General features: G+C 34.7%; 1 protein-coding gene across 2 annotated transcripts in view; it reads right to left on the minus strand.

The window, feature by feature from the left end:
- Positions 1-350: 350 nt before the first annotated feature.
- The window catches only part of PRR16 (proline rich 16), a 53,516-nt gene continuing 29,677 nt past the window's right edge, over positions 351-24,189 (minus strand). For both annotated transcript variants that reach the window (XR_004254383.1, XM_032206756.1), the window contains exon 2: positions 351-1,487. The gene's annotated coding sequence lies outside the window, so the exon portion shown is untranslated. The remainder of the gene's footprint in view (positions 1,488-24,189) is intronic.

A 24,189-nucleotide genomic window follows, 5' to 3' on the forward strand; every position in this document is an offset into this window, starting at 1 on the left:
TTTACTTGCTAAAACTTACTGATAATAAAAAATTTATCCCATTATATATTTAGATTTCTTCATGTGGATATTAAAATAAACTATGTTCTGAAATTAAGAGTTAAAATACCTCCTCTTGTTTACCATACATATTTGCCGGTATAAATATACTTCATCATTTTACAAATTACAATATTTATATTAAAGCTTTTGGTCAGCAAATCATTACAGCTTAACATGAATGAATGATTTCTGTGTTCTGGTTCTGTCTTTAAATCATATTTTGAAGATAATGAAAATCAGCCAAAATAAGTGACTGCAAATAATATAAACAAGACATTTATTTAGAAAAATAAACTGAGAATGTTGCTTGTCTGTTCAATTTCTCCATGAAGTATAGACAAATGGTTAGAAAAAAATTATGTCAAATACATATTACAAATGACTTCTTTTCTTTAACAGTAACTGGGACTATAATATCAGTGTTCAACAGGAACGGTTTGGGTGTATACTTCAATAGATTAAATTTCTTGGCTGCTAATATGATAAAAAATGGATGGTATTAAAAAAGATTATATCCCCTTTTTAAACACACCTTATAATGTTGATGCTTTTTCATATATATACATATATATATATGTATGTATATGTATGTATTTATTTAAACCTAAGAAAGGACCATAGTCCTTTCAGTGAAGAGATCCCCATAGTGAAAGCGCGCACAAATGTTTTTCTTCAGTTCTAACTTTTATATTCCTTTTGAAGCCCCAGCAAAATATAGCTTGTTGTGGTCAAAAATCTCCTGGGGCTGTCTGTGCAAACAGTGGCACACGTCATTACCCTGAATGGAGGTGACAGTGCAAATACTAGAAGTGCATTGAGATGCAATCTCTAACAGCTGAACTTCTTCAAAGTTGGATGGAGGACAGGAGACGGCATCCTTTTAAGCAATTTAACATCACTGATGCCCTGTTCCTGTATGGCTTTGAATATGTACAAGGGATGACAGAGATCTTCTTTCCCCATAGACAGTAACATTCCTCTGTTGCAGTAAATGCATTCATATCCTGCTATCACCTAAGTGCTTCATTTCTCCTTTTGGCTACATATTGAAATATTTTTGGATGCTGGCTTGACCCATGAAAAACTCATCGTTTGTTACTCTGGTTGCTCAGCACAGAACTCAAGTGTCAGGCTTGGAGAGCAGTTTCTGAAATGGGGCAAGATTTTTAGTCCTCTTTATTCTTCTTTTCCACTAACTGGAATTTAAGGCTGTGGCTTTTGCCAGGACTCAGCTTGCAGCCCTCTGATCTGAGACAGTTGACTCAATACAGATTACACTCGTGATTCATTGTGCTCTGACTTGAAGGGCTTTCCCATGCTCCATGGAAGGTCAGGCTCCTGATTACTTTTCAGATCTGGCGTGCAAGAAGTCACAATGATGAATTTGATATGCAAGAAATTAACTGACGTGCCTCCAGATAGATATTCCTTCAAGCCTGAAGGTGCTGTGAAAAAGAAAAGAAGACAAGGACGAAGTTATAAAAATGTTACTTTGAATGGATAAAGTTAGTAGTAAACAAAGCAGAAGTTTGAACAATCATTCCATTCTTCATGTAAACAAGAGTTGAAAGAATTTTGGTATTCCGAACCTTGAGCTTTTATAGTTGTACTTTATTACTGATACATGCTTTAGTTCTCTGCCAGGGCAAATGGGCTTAGTTCACTGGTATCTTTGGAATCACATTAGATTATGACACTTGAGAAACTGATCATTACTGTCCGAGCTCCTAGGTTGTATACAGGTCTTAAAGTGATGAGTTCTTAGGTGCTAATCTCCCTAAAACACCAACTCAGTTTAACAATATGCCTACAGGCATAAAATGAAATGAACTCAAGATTTTAATAAGCAAAGAGCAAAATATTGATGTATTTGAGGAACTTCTAGAATTGAAGCTTAATTGAACCTGAAAATCTGGATTATAGTCCCTGTTCTCAAATTAAATAGGAAGCACATCTCATCAGGAGCTTCTTAACCTGACAGACAAGTTTCCTAATCACTAAAATACTATGCAGTATTTTGTATTGGATCTTAAATGTTTCCTTTTGTGACACAGTTGTAATTTGCATAAAGCACTAAAATAGTCCTTGAGGCAGTATAAGAGAATAATGCTCCAACTCAGTGCTGAGATTCCCTGTCTTGTTTACTTACTTTATTTATTAGACAAGATAAAGCAGCATGTGAAAATGAGAACACGGAATACTTACCTTCTGATAGCTAGGGCATTAGCTTGGGTTACCATTATAAACTAACATTTCCTGAAAAAGAGAATAAGAACTTCCTCTTCCAGTGTTGGTAATTTACAGCTAGAGCTGCCCTACTGCAAGAAGAGAAATTACTTCTTTGCCATTAGTCTTATAAATCTAGCCCTTCATTAACATTTCCTCTTCTTCATAGTGACTGGACAGTTTCCTTTGTTCAGCATGGGAGAAAAAAAAAAAAAAAAAAGAGAGAGAGAGAAAAATGATGAGGAGAGGAGACTCGAGGAGAGGAGACTCGAGGAGAGGAGAGGAGACTCGAGGAGAGGAGACTTGAGGAGAGGAGACTCGAGGAGAGGAGACTCGAGGAGACTCGAGGAGAGGAGAGGAGACTCGAGGAGACTCGAGGAGAGGAGACTCGAGGAGAGGAGAGAAGACTCGAGGAGAGGAGAGGAGACTCGAGGAGAGGAGACTCGAGGAGAGGAGAGGAGAGGAGACTCGAGGAGAGGAGACTCGAGGAGAGGAGAGGAGACTCGAGGAGAGGAGACTCGAGGAGAGGAGAGGAGACTCGAGGAGAGGAGAGGAGACTCGAGGAGACTCGAGGAGAGGAGACTCGAGGAGAGGAGACTCGAGGAGAGGAGACTCGAGGAGACTCGAGGAGAGGAGACTCGAGGAGAGGAGACTCGAGGAGACTCGAGGAGAGGAGACTCGAGGAGAGGAGAGGAGAGGAGACTCGAGGAGAGGAGAGGAGAGGAGACTCGAGGAGAGGAGACTCGAGGAGAGGAGAGGAGAGGAGAGGAGAGGAGAGGAGAGGAGGGGAGAGGAGAGGAGAGGAGAGGAGAGGAGAGGAGAGGAGAGGAGAGGAGAGGAGAGGAGAGGAGAGGAGAGGAGAGGAGAGGAGAGGAGAGGAGAGGAGAGGAGAGGAGAGGAGAGGAGAGGAGAGGAGAGGAGAGGAGAGGAGAGGAGAGGAGAGGAGAGGAGAGGAGAGGAGAGGAGAGGAGGAGAAGGAGTGTGAAGTTGGTGTCATATGAAACTTTTTTTTTTTTTCCCAAAACTAAAGTAAAATATAATTTGTTTAGAAAAAAGTCACTTTAAAGATTGCAACAACTACCCTATTTAGCCCAACAATCTAATAGACATGGTAGAACACATTTGTGGCAAAACTGGATACAGGGGTGGAATTTTTTACTAATCAACTATTTTTGGTTTGGCTTACAGAAATCAGAAAGGTGAATATCCTATATATCTATTAGAAGTGTATTTTTTAACTGAGGACATTCTTCATATCACTGAAAACAAACAAAACATTTTCAGTTGTCACAATTTTTGTCTTCAATTACAACTCGGGAGAATGATTCATTAAAATATATATATATATATATAAATGATGGTATTGCCCTAGAATTCTGCTTAATGCTCACGGAAAAGGATAGATATTGTACAACAACTTCACAAAAGTAAAAGTAATAATAATCAAAAAAGAAATATATTCTGCAAATATTGTAATAAGTTAAACAAATATGTTCAGCAAGGACGAGTGCTGGATCCTGCACTTGGGGCACAACAACCCCATGCAATGCTGCAGGCTGGGGGAAGAGTGTCTGGAAAGAAAAAAAGGATCTGGAGGTATTGCTTGATAGCCAGCTGAATATGAGTCAGCAGTGTATTTGGGTGGCCAAGAAGCATCCTGGCTTGTATCAGATATGGTGTGGCCACCAGGACTATGGAAGTGATTATCCTGTACTCAGCACTGATGAAGTTACACCTCAAATGCCATACTCAGTTTTGGGCCCCTCACTGCAAGATGGACTTCAAAGTGCTGGAGCGTGTACAAAGAAGGGCAACAAAGCTGGTGAAGGGTCTAGAAAACTTCTTGTGAAGAGCAGCTGAGGGATCTGGGGTTGTTTAGCTTTGAGAAAAGAAGGAGACCATATTGTACTTTGCAATTACCTTAAAAGGATGCTATACAGAGATGGGGATTGGGCTCTTCTTCCAAGCACCAAGTGATAAGACAAGGGAAAACGGCATCAAGTTGTACCAGGGGAGGTTTAGGCTGGATATTAAATTTCTTCACAGAAAGTGTTGTGTGGCATTGGAATAGGCTACCCTCCCTGTAGAGTTGAGTCACCCTCCCTGTAGACCTTCAAGAAATGTGTAGATATAGGATTTAGTGTAATGGATTAATTGTGGGCTTATCAGTACCAGGTTAAAGGCTGGACTAGATGATCTTAGAGGTCTCTTCCAACCTGAATGATTCTATGTTTCTATCTATAAATAGTGCTTATTCTCTGTCAGTAAACAGTTGTTCCTCAAATTTATTCTGAATGCAGAATATTTAAAAATACAATGTTGAATAGCTACCCTCATGAAAAGCAATAAATTATTTTTATTTTTCTCTGGCTTGAATATATGTTCATATGAACATATCCAGTATCATGACTACAAAAACAGTAAATAGTGTAGCAGCTACACTTGGATTCCTCTACCATCTCTCTAATTCAATCATCAACCCACACAAAATGATTTATTCCCAGTTGTATGACCATGACATCCACCTTTATTTCATCAATGTTCTGCCAAAGAAGAAAAATCTTCCTTTTGTTTCTTAATGATATCTCTGCTAAAAAGCACAAATTGCATTGCTGTGAAAAATGTGATATACCTCTTCACATTTGCTGTTAACTGGAGAAAGTATGCTGGCAGTCAGAGCACCAGTTAATCTGTTATTTGTATATAGAGTATGAGAAATATTACTAGTAAAAAAATAATAAAAAGTCACCTGATAATAAATCCTCCTAAACTTATTGCACATATTTTCTAGATGCTATTAAATAGTAGCAGTATCTATTTCATATCTATTTCAGCTACTCAGTTACACCTGAAAGATACAGAAATACTTACATTCAGATATAGACTACTTTATTGTTTTGTTTTGTTTTGTTTTGTTTTGTTTTGTTTTGTTTTTTTTCCCCTGTGTTTTCTTAGTCCTTTCAAATCAGATGTATTACTGTGCAACTTCTGTCAATTAAAGAAGGAATTATTGAAAGGCAAGGTGATGTTTTGGAGACCTTTTTTTTGGCTGCTGATGTCCAAGAAATGTTCACCATCCCTATATTTTTAGGAATAAATTTAAACCATGGATTTCAGAAGATAAGCATTTTCTGTCAGAAGCCAGAACATTTCAGATAAAAGTGACTACAGTAATTCTGTCAAGTGCAAGAACAATGTTTTTACCAAGCATTTTACTTCTCCGACGATGTTTTGGCTACATAAAGCCATATGGAACATACATGTAAACAGCGCGGAATGTTAACAAATCCACCACAATTAGAATTCTTCTAATTCTTCCTATTTTTTTCTCAGAACCTTCAATATACCAATTTCTGTGTGATAGCCTTATCCTACTGTTTCAGTCTGTAAATACTTTATTTGCCAATGAGAAAACAAGAATTCCCAATTGCTTATTGGAGTTGTTTTTCTTTCTTAAAGATTTGAAGGAGATTGTAAATGGTGTGCAAATTTAAAATATCTAAAAATATATATTTTTAATCTTTTAGTTTACACATCACAGTTTATTTATATTTTGACAGCATGTACTAGTTTCTACAGTAATATTATTCTTATCATCTTGTTAATCTTTCCTAATGTGATTAAGTTAATCATCAAATCCTCTGTTGTTCTACCCCTAGAGCTTTCTCTAAAAGGAGTCCTATATATAGCTCTCTAAATCTACTCCTAAATAGAGGTCTTCAAATTATGTCAGAGCATATGATGAAAATATTTATGAAATGCACTTTTTGAACTGAATGCATACTGCTTAAATAACATGTTTGTAGAAGTCTGTTTCCTATGAACTAAGGACCAAATTGCTGTATTGTTTTTCTTAAAATGTCCCAAACAGTTCAGATTTGAAAGAAGAAAGTTGTAGGACTTACAACAGGAAATTAATGCTTTTTTCTTGGTACTACGTGTTACCAACACAGCTGAAATCTAGGCAACTAAAGTTACCAGTGTATCTTGACACAGTAGAAGTCAATGTTTTACATTAGGAATTATCATTCTTAAAAATATAAAAATGTTGATGCCAAAATGTTAAAAAGAAAGGAGTGGAAAACTGGTAAAACTCCTAATGACGTATTCTGGGAATATTTGGAATAAGTTTTAAATTTCCTCTGACTTTTTTTGTTTTCTGAGATATCTCTGTTCTGCATCTTTGACTATTTGAAACATTTTTATCACATCATTTTTCTATATACGACCCTTTTTATTTTCATTAAACTTTTTTGGTCACTCATCCTCTTACATGTTGGAAAATTGCAACAATATTTTAAAACATCTCTTATGATAGAATTGGTCATGCCATGGGAGAACACATGGCTGGGAAGCCTATTTCTCTTTTCATCAGTTGGATATGTTATGAAACATCTTTCATAAGGCAAGTACTCACTAAAGAATGCTGGAAGAGTGGTTTTTCTTCATTTTGGATACATATTTACTAGAAACCAGAACAGCTATCATCTCAAACCATTAGCTTTAGGACTATATTTTATCTTGCATTTGACTATCATGCTCAGAAAAAGCAAGAAATTATCCACAGAAAGGAAATCAGCTTCTCTGTGCTAGTACACAATACAAAATCTGAGCTATCTTTCTCTGCAAAGGACAAGGCATGTATCTTGATACCATATTGAGCAAGTAATTAAATAAAAATACTAAGCATGTAGTAGCTTTGTATTTGCAATATTTTGCAAGAGAATTTCAGATCCAATGTCTGCTGTTGGAAAGGTTCTGTCAATGCTGGACCTTTTACTTTATGGGTAATATAAATACTTCTCCACCACTGCCCTGCGTTCACTGAAGGTATCTTCATGCTCCCTATTTGTTGGCAGACACTCAAAGAGTTGGAAGATCTGATAGGTTAGAAAGTTCCTGCACCCCTAAACACCCCAGCATGTGTCAGGGTTTTTTTCATTCTGTAAAAAATAGTATTTAATATGGTTTACTCAGTCAATTCCTGAAGCTGAATCTATAACAGAAAACAGACACATTTATCACAAATTCATGTGAACCTACACTCACTGAATAAAAACAAACAAACAAATCAAACCAAATCAACCAACCAACCAACCAAACAAAAAACTTCTTTGAGTATATGGCATGATTTACACACCAGTGGAAGAAGTCTTTTTTTCCCTCAGCGAAAAGGATTTTATTCACAGAACAAGTGAAAGTTCACACAGAATAGTTAAATGCTTTAAATGATTTGTACCTGGTATTATTTAATACCTTCAGGGCTTTATGTTTAATTTTCAGAACTTAGATGTGTTTTTTTGTTTGCTTTTTGTTTGTTTGTTTGTTTTTGTTTGTTTTGTGTTTTTTTTGTTTGTTTGTTTGTTTGTTTGTTTTGTTTTGTTTTGTTTTGTTTTTTGTTTTTTTTTGGTTGGTTAGTTGTTTTGTTTTATTCTACATTACATGTGTTAAAGTGACACATAATAATTTGAAAACAATTCTGCCCAGAATATATCTTCCAGTTGACTGGTATAACCTTTTCTCATTCAGCCTGGAGCTAGGAAGGAAGGATGATAAGTGAACTGGCAGGTTTCCACTTGTTCATTTAGGACAAAAAAAAAAAAAAAACGGAAAGGGAAAGGGAAAGGGAAAGGGAAAGGGAAAGGGAAAGGGAAAGGGAAAGGGAAAGGGAAAGGGAAAGGGAAAGGGAAAGGGAAAGGGAAAGGGAAAGGGAAAGGGAAAGGGAAAGGGAAAGGGAAAGGGAAAGGGAAAGGGAAAGGGAAAGGGAAAGGGAAAGGGAAAGGGAAAGGGAAAGAGAAGGAGAAGAAGAAGGAGAAGGAGAAGGAGAAGGAGAAGGAGAAGGAGAAGGAGAAGGAGAAGGAGAAGGAGAAGGAGAAGGAGAAGGAGAAGGAGAAGGAGAAGGAGAAGGAGAAGGAGAAGGAGAAGGAGAAGGAGAAGGAGAAGGAGAAGGAGAAGGAGAAGGAGAAGGAGAAGGAGAAGGAGAAGGAGAAGGAGAAGGAGAAGGAGAAGGAGAAGGAGAAGGAGAAGGAGAAGGAGAAAGAAAGAGAAAGAGAAAGAGAAAGAGAAAGAGAAAGAGAAAGAGAAAGAGAAAGAGAAAGAGAAAGAGAAAGAGAAAGAGAAAGAGAAAGAGAAAGAGAAAGAGAAAGAGAAAGAGAAAGAGAAAGAAAGAGAAAGAGAAAGAGAAAGAGAAAGAGAAAGAGAAAGAGAAAGAGAAAGAGAAAGAGAAAGAGAAAGAGAAAGAGAAAGAGAAAGAGAAAGAGAAAGAGAAAGAGAAAGAGAAAGAGAAAGAGAAAGAGAAAGAGAAAGAGAAAGAGAAAGAGAAAGAGAAAGAGAAAGAGAAAGAGAAAGAGAAAGAGAAAGAGAAAGAGAAAGAGAAAGAGAAAGAGAAAGAGAAAGAGAAAGAGAAAGAGAAAGAGAAAGAGAAAGAGAAAGAGAAAGAGAAAGAGAAAGAGAAAGAGAAAGAGAAAGAGAAAGAGAAAGAGAAAAAGAGAAAGAAAAAGAAAAAGAAAGAAAAAGAAAAAGAAAAAGAAAAAGAAAAAGAAAAAGAAAAAGAAAAAGAAAAAGAAAAAGAAAAAGAAAAAGAAAAAGAAAAAGAAAAAGAAAAAGAAAAAGAAAAAGAAAAAGAAAAAGGTGAAAGAAGTCATGTAGCACATAATGCAACTATCAATACTTCTGCTTTTCCTTGACATTTATTGATCCTTCTATTTCAAATTACTCAAGCAGTCCACTAGTCCTATAGGATTAGGCCTACTTTGCAAGCCAAGAATACCTAAAAGACATCAAAAAGTATCTGTAAATGTTTTGGCACAGCCTTTCTGCAGGTTTGCCTACTGAGGGATGAAATAATTCATGATTCTAACTGACAACATGCTGTTTTCTAGCAAATGTTTGATGGGATTTACTTGTTTCTTTGTCACTTGGCACAAACATTTTGCCACAGAAGAGTAAAAACAGATTTCACTGCCAGTAGAGATGTGGAGATTACCAAAACTGTCCTTTTCTCATGAAACATGCTAATATGACTTGTAGGTCACAGCAATTCTGTGGTATACTAGTTGTCTAATATACTAATTATATATTATATATTATATATTGTATATTGTATAATGTAGAAATACACTAATATACTAAAATAACTAACTACTAATATGCTGTAATACTCACGTTTTCATTACTAAAGAAGAAGGTTTTGTGTTATGGTTCTGAAGAGTGGGAAATACAGTTTTTGTCACTAGGAATGCTTAGCTGCTAAAAATTATTGAGTAGATCACAGCTGAATCTTGGTCAGAAATCAATCAGTGAAAGAAAGGCCCAGAGGCCATACAGCAATAGGAAGGTGTGTACTGCAAGTCACTCTGCACTCCAGAAACCTCTCAGAAGACTTCTGCATCACTGGCTCAAGACCTTTTCCATCACAAGTCACAGCAGAAAGGGTAGCATCTACCATCTGAGACTTCATAGGTTGGAAAAAATAAAAATAAAAATAAAAATAAAAATAAATAAATAAAAATAAAAATAAAAATAAAAATAAAAATAAAAATAAAAATTAAAATTAAAATTGAAATTGAAATTAAAATTAAAAAAAATGAAAGTACCACACACTCATTTACCAAGATTCACCCAGCTCCTTTCTAGGGTTCCCAAAGGGAAATAAAAATAAAATAAAAATCCTCTTTACCAGGAGGAAATTAGGTGGACACAAAGTAAGATATTTAGAAAATAAAACAATATATTCTTAGATAGGAAGATGAAAAGAAAACAAAAATTAAACGTGGCTAAACATCAGTAAATTTCCTAGCACATTCATATTATTTTAACTTTCAGCAACAGTATATATGAAAGAGATCAGCCTGACATGATATTTACATTGAAGAAAGACGGAAGAACCTCCTTACGGAAAGTGCTACTTATTTTCTGGAGAAGTACAAATTCTATTACAAATTATCCTTTTTTCAACTGGGGTAGAGTTCATTTTCTTCATAGTAGCTGGTATCATGTTGTGTTCTGGATTTAGGAGGAAAATAATGTTGGTAACATACCAATGTTTTAGTTGTTACGGAGCAGTGCTTAAACAGAGTAAGAGGTTTTTCAGCTTCTCATAACACCCGTCGAGGAGGCTGGGGGTGCACAAGAAGCTTGGAGGGGATACAACAAAATACAGTGTACAAATGTAACCCTTGATACAGCACTGATTTGTGAAGAGTTACATACACTATTAGAACACACTTGCTTATAGTTTAGAAAAAGACATACAGAATACAAGAAGCTAAAATTTTTGCAAATATATAAGAAGTTTACAAGCTTGCATTTAAGCAGCCAAGGTTTTTTTTTCAGCAGTTTCTTCAAATAACTCTATATAAAGATGCTGCTCTTGTGCTTCCTCTCTTAAAGCACACTTATGGTCTGTCTTACTCCCACATATCTACCACTCCAACTGTAACAAACCATATGTGACTGATGTTTAAGAAGCAGAAATATCAGAGACAATCACAATTAATGTTTTCCTTAGGTGTTCAAAATGATGTCTTTGAATTTATTTTGAGTTGGAGTTTTATTTTTTATGTTGGTGTGACAAAACATCACATCTGAAAGAAAACAGAAAATGGGGCTTTTCTTGGAAAAAAATGAAGATCAACAGTTCAGCTTCTTGTTCTGCAGGTCCGCCACAGATCACCTTAATTCCATAGTCTGTTTAACCATTTTGAGCTGAATACCCAGAAGTCTAGACTTGGATGAAACAATATTTTTTTATAAATTTAGAGATAACGTTTTTCTCCTCATCCACCTCTAACAATTTACAATTTTATATACAACTGGATAGGACAGTCAAACATAAGCTCAGCAGAAAGGCTGAGCTTAGCCTTTAAGAAATTTTATTTCTCTCAATCATTAGCACAGATAGACTTATCAATACATGTAAAAAAAAATATAGTAAGGAATTACTTCAGGTACATAGGTAGCAGAATACAATGAGTTCCAACAGGAAAATGGAATGATTTCACAGGCAACAGACTACCCCAGTTTCAGATCTCTTTTCTTGTAACAGGAAAAATTCAAAACCAAAATACATCTCCACTTTAGATACTTCATAATGTCAATCAAATATACTCAAAGACATGGATAATAATGAACATTAGGTCATGTGATTTTTTTTCCTTTTTTTTTTTTTTTTTTTTTTTTTTTTTAATTCAACAGCATCATTTGCTAATCTTGATAGTTTTGCCAGCACAGATTGGCTTTTTGAGTGAACCTGGTTGGCCACCCCTGATTCAACACAAATATCCATGCTCATCTGGCATAACAAAATAGATACTCTGGTCAATAAAAGAAGCCCAAAATTCGAATGCATACATACCATTAAGCTCTAATGCTTATTCTTTTGAAAAAAAGTGCAAAATATGCAAGGCAGTGCTTTTGTATATTAAGCACAGACCTCATACACAGTGTTTGTCTGGCCAATAAAACACCACAAATTATTGGGCCAGCTGTTATTTGGGCAGTTCACAAAAAAAGATTAAGTCATTTTGAAGGACTTCCTCAAAGTTGAAAACAGGAATAAAACCTCTGGATATATTTATTTAACTCAGTTAATAAAACATATAAGAAAATCTGCTGCAAAACTGTGATACCAAAGTGGTGGTACATGCTCTGGGCTATGTGGATTGTAATTATGTTTGAAATGTTAAACCTACTTTGTTCCCACTGAGTTCGCTAAGGTCCTCTCCAAAGTTTTGTTGTTGTTGTTGTTGTTGTTGTTGTTTTTGTTTGTTTGTTTGTTTTGTTTTGTTTTGTTTTGTTTTTGTTTGTTTGTTTTTTTGTTTGTTTTCCAAGTCATAGTTCAAACTAAAAGAGTTTGTAGCAAAATAAGTCACAGATGGTCCTCTGTACATCTGAAACATCTCTTCAAGCATTTCCTCCTCTACACATAACAGAAGGCCAAAATCACTGTAAATTCATTTTTCAAGTAGGATGGGCTTTCAATCTGTCTTGGTACACAGCAAAGACACTTGGCTTTGCTTTCTGAAATTGATGCAGCCAAAAATGGTTTGCTCTTCCTGAGGCAGTCAAAATTATTAGAAGTAATTAATGATAAATACGGATTCCCAAATCTTGTTAAGTCTATGCTTACAAAAACAAAAACAAAAGTTATAAGAATAAATTTCAGATTTGTTTAATTTACTGTATTTAGTAGCTTTTTTTTTTTTTTTTTTAATCCTATCTTATGGTCTCTTAACATTCACTTTCTATATTTGAAACTAAGTAAATTCTCACTTGTATAATCCCCCACACAAATGGCCTAACACAGACCTGTTTGCTGCCATTACCTTACATGGAAAGGTGATCTTTTAAGAGTCACTGGAAATTATTGTTTTGACACTTCTGCAAATGCTTTGAGAGATGTCTGTGTGTCCCCAACAATTTTCAGTGTCCCTCTTACAGTATAATGAAGAGGTAAGAATGGTAAGAATCAGCAGTAATACAAGAAATAAAACTGAAAAAGATGTGAGACACCCAGAAGCTCTGTTGGTCACCTGTGGCAGAGCCCAGAAGATCCTGGAGGACATTGTCTATCTTATCTATCAGAAAGGAAAAGAAAAATCACTGAAAAGTTGATGCTTTTTGACTTCTCAGATTTATACTCTTTTCCTGCATTCATTCCTTCATTTTAATACTAAAATTTCAGAAAAAAATAGAAATAAGTATTAGTTTAGAGAGTACAATCCATCTAAGGCAATGACCAGCAGTTCAAAAGATAATCTCACTTACATTGTGTTAGCTTTCACAAGCAACAGAATCACCCAACATATATGACATTTTTGTATTAAACATGACAAAGGAACAAATTAAATGTCTTTGGTGAAAAACAGCAATTGAGTCACTACACCAAAACTAGACAAAGGAATTTACACAGTGGGTTTTCAGCTGCCCTGACAGTGCGGTAAGCCATACAGAAAGGAAAAATAAATAAATAAATAAATAAATGCAGTAACAAACAAACAAACAAAAACTAAATTCAGTGATGAGATTAATATTTTTTTAAAATTAACCCTCATTAACCCTCTGGAAGTCTTTTGTAGAGAACAGACATGATTTTAGACATAAGTGAGCCTTGTGAAGACAACATGTACTCTCTGTGTAAACACTGTTAACAAAGCAATGCATACAGGAGCAAAAAGAGGAAGTATAAACACCTGAATCCATAATTTGGATTGCAAATTCAAATAGTTGAAAATCAGCTCTACTCCAGTCACAATGCACCCTGTTTTATTTCTTTTCTGGAGTAAAGAATTCTGCTTTGGATTAACGGAGAGGTGAAGTACTTCATTCGGAATTCTTACTTAAAAAAATAATTTTTTAGAAAATAATACTGAAAAATAAAATGTATGTTATCTCACTTGCAAACCCAACAGAATATGCTGGAACTTTTGCTAGATTAAATTTTCTTCTAAAATCAATGCTGAAAAATATATTCATCCTTAATATCACTTCTATTTTTTAAAGTTATTTAAAGGCATGTTAACTCTTAATGCCTATAAGAGCCCTAATCAAGAGCAATTCAAAAGCTGTCAAATGAAGAAAACTAGAACAGCTTGCTTTTATTTCTAGTATTTATATTTCATAGCCAAAAATGTGTCCTGGGACAATAAACTGGGATAATAAACTGAATCATCTGTATCAGTAATTAGAAGTACTTACTAACCACTTACAAAGAAATACTAAACTTATAAAGTATATTCTCTAGATCAGAAACAAGGCATTGATACAACATTAAGAGTGAAGATTCACCTTTGTAAACTGTTTTACCTGTCTCATAATTATTTCGCAATTAGAAAACAAGGCTACAGAAAAACTGGAAGAAATATAAAAAGCTCCTAGTAGTGTGGGTATATACATTTTAGAAGTAATCACAAATGAAAATTAGTATGACTGAAAGTTCATTGCTGATGTAACAAAATCTTCATGTGCCATGTCAAACCTGCAAGGTATGTAATGGACAAATGACAAGGTGACAGCTCACTTCAGAAGAGGTTTTTTATACAATGCCAGAACCCATTTTGAGTGAAATCTTCCACTCCTCCCACCAACACAGCCTGTGCACTGAATGGTAAATTGCTAGCTGCATCCTCCTGAAATCTTCTATTAAATGGCTTAATATAAATGAGAATTTATTTTTCTCTGAGAACCAGATCCAAGATTATTTTAGGGAACATTTAAATATATTCCAGAAGAGAGCAAGAGGAAAGACACTCAGTTACTGTAATGAGCAGCAGGTAAACGAGTCATCACATACACTTAGGAGTATAGCTTTCCTTTGATGGATGGGGTGGCAAGAGGGAGGAAGTTGGAAAGATTCAGAAGACTTCAACCCTTTGTAGGCAGGGAAAAAACAGTTTCTGGTGAGGGTGCCAAGCAGTGAGGACAACATTTGGTCAGGTTTTTGCTGGATGAGGTTCTGGTGAGGTGCTCAAGACCTAGCACAAAGACTGACCTGGCTTGTGGACATACTTGCAGAAGCAGCAGATAAGTGCCTAGGGGAGCCCTAACATGGAAGTCTGGGCAAGCAAGAGGCTTTGGATGTGATGTCCCAAAAAGAGTGTCCATGGCAGAGTAGTCATAGTTGTCAGACTGAAGAGGATATGCACTTTGTGGAGGCTGTATAGGAGGAGTGCACTCCACCCTCCAGGATGCAGTAGATGAAATAAGAATACTTTCTTCTCAGTGCAGCACCTACTGCATTTCCAGAACAGAAATTATTAATAATAATAATAAATAATAATTTTCCCAGCACTCACTCCTCCCTTGCAGTGCCTTTCTCTACCAAGATTTTGAACTAACTAGAGGCTCAGCCATGAGCAGCTGAAGCCACACTGCTCAGTACAGAAACAGGGCTTCAGACTCAAGGGAAGGTGAGGGTTCAAAATGGCTCTGGCAGAGGAAGCAACTTAATTTGGATTTCTCTTACCTTTCGTGACAGAGGGCAAAGGAAAGCCAGTCTACAGAAACCATCTCCTCCAGCAATTTGTAAATCTAGCACATCTGTCCCATACTTTATTTATGAGTAAATGAAATAAAACAATTGGATATGTGTCAGCTAGAATAACTAGATGGTGAACAGAAGGACAGATTTCAGGTTTTCATTTCAGCCATACAGATAAGCAATCACATTTTACTTTTAGTGGGAGTCAAAACACACTGGTCTTCCTTTCAGTTACAATTAAACAAATCGATACAAATGAACACTTTGGACCCTGCTGACTTCCACTGCTTAAAATGTTATGTAATCATGACCTCAGATGGTGAGGACAGTGGTAAAGTAAAATTGCTACCTTTCCTTTTCTTTTCAGTGACTTGGACTCTTAAGACTGTGCTGTGTTAGTGAGATTTATCATGTTTTTAATTTTATTAGAAATGTAGCAATATAGCTATTGATAGCAATGAAAAAAAAATGAAGCTTCTATCTTGCCTGTTGGCTGAACTCAAACTATACCCTTTTTAATAAAGGGAATTATCTTGTGTGCAAGGATTTTCTACAGCAGAGATTAGAGGTGCATAATTCTTTCCATGTATCATTCTTCCTCCTTTATCCCATGAAAAGCTCCCTTAAATAGAAAAGTTCAAAAAGGGCAAGCTGATCAAGAGTTAGCTGAAAGATCCACTAACTGCTATGAATTCATCAATAGTATACAAAATGTGGTTTCTTTTTAAGAAGTTTAAATTGAAACACAATTCTTCTGCTGTTCTGTTAGGAATTCCTTAATTCCTTCTATGTGTAGAAGCAATTAGCAAGTTTCATCTTATCGCAGCTGTCAAATAGTAGTAGTACAAAAAATACATAGGAAAATGGTGCCTTTGATTTTTTTTTTTTTATTTTTTCCTTTAAAAGGAGGCAGCCAGAAAAGAGTAATGTAAAAATTGGGTCATACTCTTCAAGATCATACTCTTGAACTTGTTCAAGGTAATACCACAAACATATGTATTATACATATAAGGCTAAATAGAATTGGAAAAAAAAAAAAAAAAACACATACCTTTTTGTTCAATAGTATTTTAAAATAATGCCCTGTTAATGAGAAGGAATTATAAAGAATATCCAATGAAGTTATTTATTTTATCTGTATTAAGTAAAATGGAATGCCTAATGCTGGATTAGCCAATGCACTAATCACTATTAGAAATATTTAAATTTCTCATTTATTTTTTTAGCAATTCAGAAACCTATTTTCAAAAGCCCTCTAACTTTACAAGGTTTCATTAAATTTAAAATTGACCTTATATTCAGAAGTTATGCTTATTCATTAGTATCCAAATTTGGCTGCCTTTGGGTACTTATAAAAATGCCTGGGAACTTAGAAAATCTACTTCCAAACAAAAATTAATATAAATAGTCACTGCTTGATTTAACACTCTTAAGGTAAACTTTTCATTTCATTTCTACTGTGACACCTTACTAGTGTTGAATTGAGCAGTTGTGATGGAACCCATAGAAATAAAAGATACATTTAATCACACTTACTGCTGACTCAGTTCTGCTCCATGTGGTATATTTCTTAAGGTTCATTTGCACCTTTCAACAGAAACTGTAACACAGAAGCTTTGTGAAAGGCCATTGCACATATATTTTCTTCACTCTACCATAGTACAAGTGGTTATGCCTCACACTAGGTGGATGCTCAGCTGCAGATAAGCCCTGCAACTTGGCTGGGAGCATAGTCTGCACCACAAGTGGGCTATCTGCAGCAGCACCAAACCAAACCAAACCAACTGTAAACCTGTGGCAGAGGCAGTGACAGCTCGAGTCCTTTCAACCAGCAGTCTGAGAGCACCAAAGGATAAAACTCCTTTCTCTTAGAACATACCCTAGCACACATCTACACCCACCACTGCTGATTACACACATGACAGGAATATAGTGTCCCTAACCCAACAGTATCTTGTGTCTTCCTAGTGAGTATCAGTTTCTCCAAGGCCTGGGGGACCAACAGACAGTGTAGAGCACAGACTACAGTACATGCATTTCCTAGGGAAAATTATTGTCTGTAAAATTCCAACATATAAAAATGAATTCTGGTTTGCCATTTTATTTCTACTGGTATTTACTGAAGTACTTTTGTCAGGACACTGTTTTCAACACAGATAAAATATGTTCTTGCTACATTATGCTTCCTATTTTGCTTTGTGATAAATGGAAATTTTCTCTCCATAGAAATGGATGGTGATATTCTTAAAACCCTGCTTACCTGATGATATTTTCTTCCTCTGTTCCAATATTTTTTATAATTTCCTAAAGAAAAAGTGATTCAAACACTGCTAATGAACATTTGCATGTGGATGATCCTATGAGATTTCTTCATTTCTATTCTCTTAATCTCTCTGCTTACTTCCATAGGCATTTACTATGCTAGCATTAGAAGGAATTAATCTAAAGTTATGTATTATATGTCTATTGACATATATTATGTGTAAACTTATCACAGACTAGTAGTGATCGTACAAGTGATAACCTCAGAGTATGGAGGTAAAAACCAGAACATTAGGTAATGTAAAAAGTAAACCAGATTTATTAAAACAAACGGGAATTCTCCCATTTTCTTTTTGCTTGTTATCCAGTTTTCTAGCATTCATATCAATCACTAAACAGTGTTCTTCTTTAATTTCTTAATCATGCTATTCATGTATTTTCCATTCCTTCTCATTCTCTACTCTTACATTGTTCAATGCCCATTGACTGTTCCAACAAAGCTTCAGAGAGAAGGGTATGTTCCTGTATCTATTACAGACATGCACCTTCTCCTACAGTTCCACTTACTAATGACTTACAAAATGAAAACAACAGTCACCACTTAAAAAAAAAAAAAAAAAAAAAAAAAAAAAAAAGTAACATTTTGTACCCACTGCACAAATCAAATAGAGGGTGAGAACTTGTTAAATAACATATTTTAAAATTTATTTATACAATTTCTGAATACAATTAACTGCAAATGAATGAAATATATGGTTTGATATTTAACCCAACGTTTAGTGAAGGATTGATTTGTAACAAGCTTTACAGTACTTTCAAGAGGTGTATCTTATTTATCCACTATTTATATTTCATTATATTTATATTTCATTATATCTTCAGTAAAACCTGTTCAGTGCAGAACTCATTATTACAGTGATGCATTTTGAACATAATATGAAGATCATATAAGACTTTTTCAAATCAAATAATAAAATGATTGTGTTTGCTTAAGCCCTCTTCCTGGACTGAGTATCAAAGTAGCTACTGGCCACCTTGAAAGTTCCTATTAATTGTACTTATATTTAGACACTATGCCTTTCATTTTAACTGATGAGATTTCTGTGAATTTCAACTAGCCAAAGTGCAACATGTCTGAAGATAAGAATTTGTAGATCATAAATGATAGATCATAAAGATTATAGATCATAGATCATAAAGATTATATGGACATATTAACGTGCTTCTGGTCCACTCTAAATTTTATAAATTATGGCATAGAAAAAACAACAAAAATTCTATGTTATCCTATATTTGACCATTTAAAAAAGAGGTATTTCAACACCAAAAAAAATATATATTTTTTTTAATTTTACGATTCTGATCATATTTTGTACATCGTAACCTATTAGGATAAAAAAATATAATGATCATACATATTAACATATAAGTTTGGGAAGAAGAATAATTTTAGGGAACATAAAATTAATATCTAGGATGAGAATTCCTAATGTTTAATTTCTAAAGAAAGAAAATTATTTACACACTCTCAACTTAAGAGATGCAAGAAAGTCTATGAATATAAGTTGCTAAGATGCAAGAAAGTATATGAATATAAAATATTGCATTATGGCCTCAGTGTAACTTTTATAGGCAGGGATAAATTGCCAGTCAATTGATGGTGTAATCTCTACAATTTATGTTCCTTTTTTTTTTTTTTTTTTTTTTTTTTTAATTTATATAAAAACCTGAATTTCCCCAAAGCTTGTCAAGATTTCTGGTAGTGATGAGACCCAAATCTACTAGTTTATCTTAGAAGGGTTCTTCAAAGTTCATCTAGTTCTGTCCAATGGGCTACAAGAAAGATCTAGTGGCAAAGATGCCTAGAATGCAACACAAGTACAGGATTCAACATTACTATCCTGAAAATCCCAAATCCCTGTGTTTAGTGGGTAGTGGAGATGCCCTTACTTAACAAAAGCTGCAAGTTGCAACCTTACTTTTACACACACACACACATACGTGTATATATATATATATATATAAGTATATATATATATTATATATATATATATGCGCAAAAGCATTTTGAGTGACTTGGCCCATCTGACATTCTTAATTAACTGGGATCCAAAAAATATTCCTCCATTGGATTTCCTTGTGAGCACACTTTCTACTAGTAAAAACTGACCAGGTCAGGTCCACTCAAAGGTTATTCTTTTTTCCTGTTGAAAAGCATTCAGGGCAGTAGGCAGATAGAAGAGAGTGGGAGAGAAGAGAAGAGAGGATGTAATAGATAGAAACAGATTTTAAAGTATTAATCTAGTAGTGAGAAATGCAATTTTCATTTCCCTTGCGCAACTGGATTTTAACACCCGTCATCTATTTACAAGAGCAAAAGGATCACCAATTACAAATTACTCTTTAGTGTGGGATTTTCCCCATTCCTTTTGCTGACACTATGCAATTTTTGCAGAAAATAATGCATGAGTCATTGAGGAAGAGAGCATGAATGCAACTAATGACTCACTGCAGGTGATGGAAGGTTTCCGATGAAAGTGGATTATAAACAAAGAAATAAATTTTGTACTAAAAACAGACTTGCTCCCTTCTCATTTCTATTCTGATACTGTGCTATGCAAAAGAATTTTGACAGCTACCCTAGGGCACTAAGCAGAGAAATTATAAACAAAAATGCTCCCTCAGGACCTGAAATAGGATAAAGTTTTCGGGTGGATCTGAAAGACTCTTCCTTAAAACTGAGAATGCTTCAAATACCACAGGCCTTTGAATTTTTAATATTAAGTTTCAGTAGGGCTCCTGAAATGAGGTAGCATATAGAAAAAAGGCATAGTGTGAGATTGGATAAAAATGAAAATGGATTTTAACAAATCTCTCCTTGCATATCCTTCCAGACTTGCTCTATATTCAGCCTTTCTGGTGACTTCATAGTATTCAACAACTCTTAAAGAGTCTCTTTTTTTTTTTTTTTTTTTTTTTAATAAATGGTTCTTCCTTGGAGACCACCAGTGCAATAGCACTATATGTATGTTTTCTGCCCATTCCAAAATTTCTACTCCACATTGCCCAAATGTTTCATTTTGCAGCACCCTTCCCTCTTGTCCCTGCAGGCACAATCTTTCCTCATTCTCTGCTGTACCTACAGTACCTGCACAGTGCCCCAAAAGCAAAATAAAAACAGACAGACAGATTTCACGAAAAATTATCCCACAGGATATGCCTATGGCATCTGCTATTACTTTAGAAATGAAATTAATATAATTTCAACCTGTAAAAAGAACACATAGAATCTCCATTTTGTTTTTTTCTTTGCGATATTCAAGACAACAATATTTGTTGGTGCTACTGGAAAGCAGTGGCAATATTTGGAAAGGATTTATGAGTGTCCAAAATTTTTGAAAAATGTTTAATTGCTACTGAAACAAATGAACTCAGAAGTCACCAACCACAATGTGACTTTATTTGCTCCACAAGTTTCCAACATTGGAAGATACAAAAGGTCTGTTGTTTTTGTTTGTTTCCTTGCTTATTTGTTTTTAATTGGACACATGACATTTTACTCTAAACTTGACTGCTGATATGACAAAAATATAATCAGTCCAACTTTTATTAATTATCTCAGAAAAGGAAATGTTTCTTATTGGCAAAAATGTAATTCAGAAGAAAAAAAAAAAAAAAAAAAAAAAAAAAAAAAAAAAAAAGCTTTTAGAGTAAGTTACTTCCTAAGTAGTACCCATATCCCAGTCACTAACTCGCTACATTACTGATGCTCTGAATTCAATGGGACAGTACACTGTAAACATCTACCAATACTGGAGTAACAGAATGCACATTTTTATGCCTATGTGTTAAGGAATGGAAAGAAAGGCACGATTATGCTTGAAGATATTATTGTGTGGTAAAACTTAAGGAAATAAACAAATGTTAAATTATAATACCATTGATAATGTAATTAACTAAAACTAATGAAAATTCTGATGGTTATACTCTCTGCTCAAACTGTAAACAACAGCACATATATTGCAAATGATATAGCAGTACAGTGTTTTTCATTTCAATTGACAAAACAATAAAATTAAGAATATACTTAGTGATGGGAGGATTGAATCAACTAAGGAAAGAATTCAGTGAACTGCCTGAAGGAACAGACATAGACTGATGTCCTTGGAGTAGGAAAAAGAACTGTGCTAAACTTGACTTCAGATAACACTCAGCATTAAGAAAGACTAAAACATAGTTTGCAATGAGGGAAATTCCTAGAATCACAGAATGGTTGGATTGGAAGGGTCCTTAAAGACCATGCAGCTCCAATCCACCCTGCCACAGGCCAAGACACCTCCCACTAGACCAGCTTGCCCAAACCACCATCCACCCTGGCCTTGAAGACCCCCCTGGATGGGGCATCTACAGCTTCTCTGGCAAACCTGTTCCAGTGCCTCACCACCCTCTGAGTATGGATTTTTTTTCATAATACGTAATCTAAATCTACCCTTTTTCAGTTTAAAAACATTACTTCTTGTCCTGTCACTACTTTACCATGAATTCTGACAAATTCAGACTCACAGAAACATAATACCTGTCACTTTTCAAGTAACTCAAGAAAGTGAAAATCAAACCATCCAGAACCACTACATGCATGAGAGAATTCTAATACAGATTTCTCCAGATTGATAAATCTGAACTAGCTCAAGGCCTAAATATGCATTAATACCTACCTTCCACTGTACACTAATCTCTGAGCACAATCAGGCTTAACAAATGGTTTAGAAATTAACAACAATCTCAACCTTATGTCTTCTGTAGACAATTTCGTGATTAAGCTACATATTTTTATCAATATTTGTCCATTAGTAAAACTCTACATGTTGATGGATGCTGTATAAGCAGTAACCTTCTAAGCCAATTCCTTCAGATTATTTTAGTTACATGCAGCCAACAATTTGAGATACTAAAATCACAGAAAACCATAACTGGAAAAAGTCCAGTGGATTCTAACCCAAAGCAAATTGGACTTTACGCTTAGACCAGGTTGCTCTGGGCCTTGTCCCAAAGAGGCTTTTTTTTTTTTTTTTTTTTTTTTTCCAGGGATCTATAACACACAGTACTCTGAGCATCTACCTCTACTGCTTACTCAGCTTACTCAGCAGAAGAAATATTAATAAATACTTATGTTTTCTGATGCTTGAATAAATATCTTTTTTTTAAGTGGTTTACTTCCACTTAGTAAGTCATTTTATTTTGGAGAAGAATCCATCACAGAATTGCCAAAATAATTTTTGTCAGGAAAAAGCAGCAGGTCACCTCATGCATTTGCTGTTAGATGCCAGATCCCAGGAAGAGCTCATTGCCCAATGAATGTATAGTGAAGTACAGAGTGCAGAACCCTTAATGGAGTTTCATGAGATACTTGCAAACTTCTGTGCTTGAAATTTAGGAACAATACTGCAGGTTTGAGGTTTTCTTTAAACAGAAGAAGATTTTTCACTTTGACAACTCTGTTTAGGAAATCTTTCCATTAAAACAGACAGCACAGTAAAAACTTTAACATTCACACTTCAAATGCATTGTCACAAATATTTTTAAATATGGTATGTGAAGGTAGCTAGTTTCAATAAATAATTTATTATGTAAAATATTAAAAAAAAAACTTACTACCACATTCCTCAACAGTAAAATTTGGTCCCCTTTTCCTAATTATTATGCAAGCTTTTCCACACAGAGCCTTAAATTAATGTATGCATTTTCAAAATATAATTGAATAATTGCCCTTGAGAAACACTAGGTTTTAAAAACTGTACACTGAGACTTCTGTCACAAACAGAATGGAATAATGAGTTTATTTATGTTCTGATGTTGTCATTCATCTTCACTGTAACTGTAAAAATGCAAATTTTGTAGTATTTTTCTCTACTGAAGATTAAATATTGCCCAACAGTACAATTTTGAATAAGATTCACTGTCATTTCTAGAGCTGGCAGAGGAAAGTTTTATATTAAGCCTCTGAAATTAAAAAAAAATATATATATATATATATATTTAAAAGCAAAACCTTTTTTAAAACAGTTTTAGTGAACAACTGATATGATGTGAAATAAATTGAGGAAAAATGCAGTAATTAATATTTGAGTGCTCAAAGATTAACTTTTCCATCATATAGTAAGAGAGCTATGGAACTTGGTTTTTTGGGGAAGCTGATGGTCTCATGGACCAAATTTTAATGGACCAAAACCACCATTCATATAAATGGTCATGCTTACTCTTGTGAATTTTTTTTGCCTCTGACAATGATAAATTTGTTTACAGGTTTATAATAAACAGGTTGCCTTGAACTACAGCCTGAGCTATCTAACATAAAGTCAACTGCTTGAAACTTATGGCAGACTCTATAGTGGAAAGGACCTTCATGATGAAAGACAGTCATTAACCTCTCTGTCCAAAGTGTTATTAAAAATAGCAGGGCACAGTTATTTGAAGCTTCAAACCTTGGGCAACATTTGTTTCTGAGCAGAGTGAATATAAAATATTACTTATGGCACATAGACTAGCATGTAGATTTGAAATTGCAATTATTATAGAATTAAATTATATTTTTAGTATGATTCATAGTGGGTCAACTGCAATTCCATTATGGTTGCACATTTAAGTGTGTAATATCTTAGAAAACAAAAACAAAACCATCA

This window comes from Aythya fuligula, chromosome Z (assembly GCF_009819795.1).
Source record: "Aythya fuligula isolate bAytFul2 chromosome Z, bAytFul2.pri, whole genome shotgun sequence".
NCBI lineage: Eukaryota > Metazoa > Chordata > Aves > Anseriformes > Anatidae > Aythya > Aythya fuligula.